The following is a 6,000-nucleotide window of genomic DNA, read 5'->3' on the forward strand; positions in this document are numbered from 1 at the left end:
TGTGCTGTTCTTCTCTTTCGCCATCTCCATCATCTAAGGGCTGAGGTCCATTTTGACATCTGTTTGTTTCTTCCCTGCCTTCTTCAGGATGAGGGTGATCAGTCTATTGAAGCCTAAGGACCACCAACATGGCCAAATCCTGTCTGAGGACTTGGAAGGAGGAGGAATGTGTCCCCTGGGCACAGCAATTCCTTTTCTGAGATTTCTCTTGAAGCAATATATATATATATATCAGATGTAAGAGATGTTCATCCCATCATTCATCATTCTCTATAATAATTAAAAGTTAGAAATGATTTAAGTGTAGACTAATAAGAATAACAAGCCACTGCTAAATAAATTATGGCAAATCCACACAATAGAACACTAGGCTACCAATAAAAATGACAGCACAGAAGCTGGTGCGGTGACGCATGCCTATGATCCCAGCTACTTGGGAGGCTGAGGCAGGAGGACCACCAGTTCAAGACCAGCCTGGGTAACTTAAGCGAGTTTTTTTTTTTTTTTTTTTTCGGTACCAGGAATTGAAATCAGGGGCACTCAACCAGTGAGCCACATCCCCAGCCCTATTTTGTATTTTATTTAGAGACAGGGTCTTACTGAGTTGCTTAATGCCTCACCATAGCTGAGACTGACTTTGAACTCACAATCCATCTGTCTCAGCCTCCCAAGCCACTGGGATTACAGGCATGTGCCAGCGCACCCGGCAAGCCTCTGTCTTAAAATAAGAAATAAAACAAACAGGGCTGGGAATATAGTTCCATGGTAGAGTGCTACTAGGCTTAGTCCCCAGTATGGGAGGGTGGGGGTGGGAGATGACATAGGTCTGGGGTTGTAGCTCAGTGGCATAACACTTGCTTGAGGTCCTAGCACCAAGAGAAAAAGAGAGAGAGAGAAGAATTTTATTATTTTTTTTTTAAATTTACCCTTTATTTTATTTGTGTGTTGTTGTTTGTTTGTATGTGGTGCCAAGGATCGAAGCCAGCGTCTCACCCGTCCTAGGCAAGCGTTCTACCACTGAGTCATAACCCCAGCTCCAAGAATTTTAATTTTTTAAGGGGCAAGAAAAAAAAATTAAATGAAAGACAGAAAGAGGAATGAGCAATGAACATGTGACTCCCTCCCACCCTGTGTGGACTCCCACCCTCCTTCTGTCTGAAGGGCTAAGGGTGGGAAAGTTAGGACCAGAAGCAGAGGGCCAGCCCTGAGCCTCTTTTTACCCAAAAGCACCAAGACTTTGAGCTGAAGAAGTGTAAATGAAGCAGAGTTTAAAAAAGATGAAGAACCACCTGCAGGAGGTTATGTATCCACACTGCTGAACCACGTTCCTCCAGCACCCAGCGCTGGGGGGTGAAGGGTGATTTCTGGGACACAAGAGGAGGACCCTGAGAGAACTGGACTCTCCCTCTTCTTTTTCAAAATCCAAGTTTGGGAATGACTGTGGCCTTTGATTCTGGAGGTCACCACTGCCCCACCCTATCACAGGACAGGGGAGCCCTAGGCTCACTGACAAGTGAGTCTCTCAGCCCACAGCTGGGGACACTCTGATCTGAGGGGCCCCCATGCAGGGAAGATTTAAAAACAACAACAAACATGATCTTCAGGGTGCTTTCTTCAGGAAGCTTCTGACAGTGAACAAGAGAAGTCCTTGTACATAGAGAACTTTCCTCTGAATTCAACTTCCTTCAGAGGACTCTTCCTTCCCTCTTTCCCATCCAGACCTGCAGGGAATCAGTGGAGAGAAACAGATTCCTCCCAAGCAGAAAGACCCAGCTAAGCAGAGAGCAGAGGTGGGGCGTGCTGAGCCCAGACCTGCCTTGGAAACGTATTGGCTTTTCTACAGGCACAGTCACAGTGTTGAGAAGAGATGGCTTCAGAGGACAAACCCAGGGCTTTCGGGCACCAGGTAGGGGGCGAGGCTGGATGAACACAGCAGTCCTTTCCATTCCTGAGATCTGGTCTCCTTCCAGGTCCCAATCTTCTGTCAAAGGTGAGAACTGGGTCTTCTAGCCCCCTGTAATTTAGGGACATCAGCAAACTTTCTGCTTCCCGGAGCAGATTGTCATCATCATGATGGCAGAAGCTGTATCAGGTGGGTTTTTTTTTTTTTTTTGCTTTGCAGTACCAGGGATGGAGCCCAGGGCCTAGCCTCACGCATGTGCTGGGCAAGTGCTACCCCGCAGCCCCTGTGTATGCTCCACCTCAGCACGACATCACATTTAGGATTCTGTCCAGAAGAAAGAAACATGCTCTGAGACCCTTCTCTAAATAGGTTATTTATGCAGCAGCCTGCATTCTTCCCCCAAAGCTTTCTCCATAAAAAACGACTTGCTGGCAGGCATAAAGTTACCCAATCCTAACCCTGAGCCTGATTTTTGCATGTTATTTAATAATTGTTTGCTGGATGAGAGATGAATGACAGGATGAATAGTAAGTGGCACTGGGTCTGATTCCAGAGCCCACACGTTTTCCACTGTAGCTTGCAGCCTGGTGACTAGCCGAGGAAAGGTCTCCGTGGGAGTGTAGTGCTGGCATCAGCCTGTCCCCTCTGGCTGTCCCTCCAGCCCTTCTCCAACCCCACCACAGTCAGCCCCTGGGGCAATCTGAGCTGCTGAGTAGAATCCTAGGGACTCACAGGACTCAGTCACCTCCCTGCTTCAGGCATTTCAGAAAGCAACTGGGTCACTGGGTGTCTTTCCCACTTAGAGACTTAAGGGACTTGAGTTCACTCCTGAAAGCCCTGGGGCAGGAGGTCACATTACCTTCCATGCTGGGTCTCACAGACTTGCCCAAGTTTCTTCACATATCTGAACCCAACATCATTTCCTCCTGTGACCTGGAGATCGGGCTGGAGTTGTGGCTCAGCCGTAGACAGCTTACCTAGCATGTGGGAGGCCCTGGTTTCCACAAACAGCAGAGCAAAACAAAACGCAAACAAACAAAACAAAACAAAAAACAGAGTGCCATGGTGGCTCCTGTTATAGATCTGGAACGTGTCAGCAAGTGCAAAAATCTCAAGGCTACAAACCAGCTCTGGAGGTAAGAAATAAGCTCAGTGGGTAAATCCAGGGAAGCGGGGCTGAGTGGGGCAGTTCTGACCTGGCCCTGATGCTTGTGAAGGTGAATAGTAATTACCTGGTTCTGTGCTGTACTTAACGGCTTAGGAGAACTTTCCACTGGCTTGATTCTCACAAATGCCTCTGAGGTAGGAAGGTATGGCCTCCTTTTCACAGGTGGAGAAACTAAGGTCAGCTAACTTGCCCAAGGTGATGGAGCTGAGGAAAGTGAGGGCAGAGGCCCCTCACCTGGGGGTGTGCAGAAACTCTGAGCTGTCTGCCCATCAGTGTGCTGGGGAGGGCCGGGCGGATGCACTAAGTCAGCCCACACCTGAGCAGTGCCCCACAGCAGGTCAGAGAGCAGGCCAGGAGGCTGGGGAGCTCCCAGGGCGCTGGGATTTGGCTGCTGGCTGTGAGTCCACAGTCTTTGGAGTGGGGAAAATAAAGGAGTCAAGGAAGGGGCAGGAGGGCCTGAGGGGAGGCCCAGAGGTCTCATTCTCATTCTCCGCTGTAAGTCTGATATTCCGACAGCATTGCAGTAATAAAAGGAGGAGGAGCCTTCTACACCCACCATTAAGTGTTTCCACAGTATTTACTCAACCAGTGTGGCAAGGAAGGCCAAATAAGAGGGAAAACCCCAGAATTGCAATAAGAGGAATGAGAGTCAGACTAGAGGAGAGACATCCCAGGACATCTGAGGCAAGGTATAAAATCTCTAACCTTTCTCCTGTAAGTGTCCTCCCATGCAGAGTCCAGTGCAATATAGCCCAGGGACCATGGGTAAGTGAGACGGCCTGTCAGCCCCATCTTAGGGAGTTGGTAATGGTGGGGAACCTGCTGGCTGAGCAGCTTTTCCCATTCTGGAGGGGATGGTTGGAGGGTGCCTGTGCCAGGAGTCATGGGAGATAGGCCAAGGCTGGAACGGCTTTGGCAGGATTTGCTACTGTACCTGGATCTGTGTGTGTGTCTGGGGAGTGAGAGGGGCTGATACCAATTTAAGCAGCTATAAAGCCATTCTCACGGTCCTGATGCAATGTGCAAGATAATAAGCAAGTGAGTAATTAATAACTAGATGGCGAACTAACCTCTTGCCCCAGGGTATAGCACTTCTTTTTCACAATCCATCCTCAGGCCTCCAGGAAGGAGTGGCACCAGCCTGGGCCCAGGTGTCTGGCCAGGGACACCAGCCCCAGGCTGGAACACTCGAAGGGAAGGTGGGAGTGGAAGAGGCTTCTCTGCAGAGCCCGGAGAAGAAGGGAAAGAGTCACAAGTGATGGCTGAGCACTGTCCTGCCCTGCTGGCCAAAAGACATCACCTTTGTTCAGTGAGATATGAAGAGATAGATGCCAGATTAGTCATGGTGTCACCAGCTGACCACCAGCCGATGTAAGAGCACTTGAGCCAGCAATCACACCAAGCGTGCTTACCAGGTGCACAGAGAGGGCAGCTAGCCCAGGCAGCTGGCACCTGGGCACCTGGTTCAATTCCCAGCAGCCAGAGCTGGCCCTGCCACTTCCCTTCTTAGTGTGACACCCACCTTTGACATTCCTCCCATTTACATATTTCTCCCCACAGTTATTTCTTCTTTTTCTCTACCCCTAGCTACTCTTGGTTGTTTTGTTTTTCTTTACTCCTTTAATTAATTAGCCAGTGAATGAATTAGGTAATTTCAGAGTTCTGCCCAAGGCTGCCTTCAACAGCTGAACTTGGTATTCGCTTCACAGGTACAACTAGGCAGGGCCGGCGGCCACTTTGACCTCTCTCTAACTTGCATTAAAGAACTGTATGGGCTAGCAGGGACACTGGTACTTTCTGGGGCCAGGTGTGCTTAGAGACACTTCCTGTCTGTCACTTCCTGGGTTCTAACTGGCTTTCCTTCTCCTACTCTATGTTAATCTTCTGCCAACACTCAGGATAGGTACTACAGAGACTTGGTGGGGTACAAAGATCATGGGCTCTGGAATCAGGCAGATTAGAGCTGGCCACCCAACCCTGCCCTTACTACCATAAACTCTGGGCAAATTACCCGACTTCACCAAGCCTAGTTCCTTCTTTTGTAAAACGGAGCCTGACAGTAACAACCTCAGTTGTCAGAGCACTCAGTAATTACTTTCCTCTTGTCCCTTCCACCCCTTCTACCCTGTTCCCCACCTCACCCCAGCTCAGGCCTATCGATGCTTCTGTCCCCATTATCCTGCCAGTCGGCCTCTGCTTCCCCACACCATTTTTTTCTTTTTTCTTTTTCTTTCTTTTTCTTTTTTTTTTTTTTAGAGAGAGAATTTTAATATTTATTTTTTAGTTTTCAGCAGACACAATATCTTTTGTTTGTATGTGGTGCTGAGGATCGAACCTGGGCCGCACGCATGCCAGGCGAGCACGCTACCGCTTGAGCCACATCCCCAGCCCCCATTTTTTTCTTAATATCTATTTTTTAGTTGTGGTTGGATGCAATACCTTTATTTTATTTATTTTTTTTTTTATGTGGTGCTGAGGATCGAACCCAGGACCTCACACATGCTAGGTAAGCGCTCTACCGCAGAGCCCCAACCCCAGCTCTCCCCGCACCATTTTCAAAGCACCTTCATAAGCCCCATTTGCTCCTTGCTGCTCAGAGGTGCACAGAAGGGCGTCCGTGCTGCTTCACAGGATGAGGATGCAGCCGCCTCACCCAGGGCTGTGTGGCTTCAGAGTGGCAGGGCTAAACTAGAACTCAGGGCTCACTCCCCTTGGCACCGAGCTCCTCAAGGATCACATGGACATTTCTAGAATTTTACCAACTCCTGCCAAGGATCTCAGAAGGAAGCAGGGTTTGGGGGGGGCGGGCACCACACTGGAAATCCACGCGTTTGAAACCTCTCCTGCCCCTCCCTCCCCAGGCCTGAGCAGCTGGAGCACTGGGCTGGAGGGGAAGCCCACTCTATCTCAGTCTAACGGCCAGAGCTGA

The sequence above is a fragment of the Marmota monax genome, unplaced genomic scaffold, assembly GCF_021218885.2.
Source record: "Marmota monax isolate L192 unplaced genomic scaffold, Marmota_monax_Labrador192_F-V1.1 WCK01_AAM20220418_F8-fsc00105, whole genome shotgun sequence".
Taxonomy (NCBI): Eukaryota; Metazoa; Chordata; class Mammalia; order Rodentia; family Sciuridae; genus Marmota; species Marmota monax.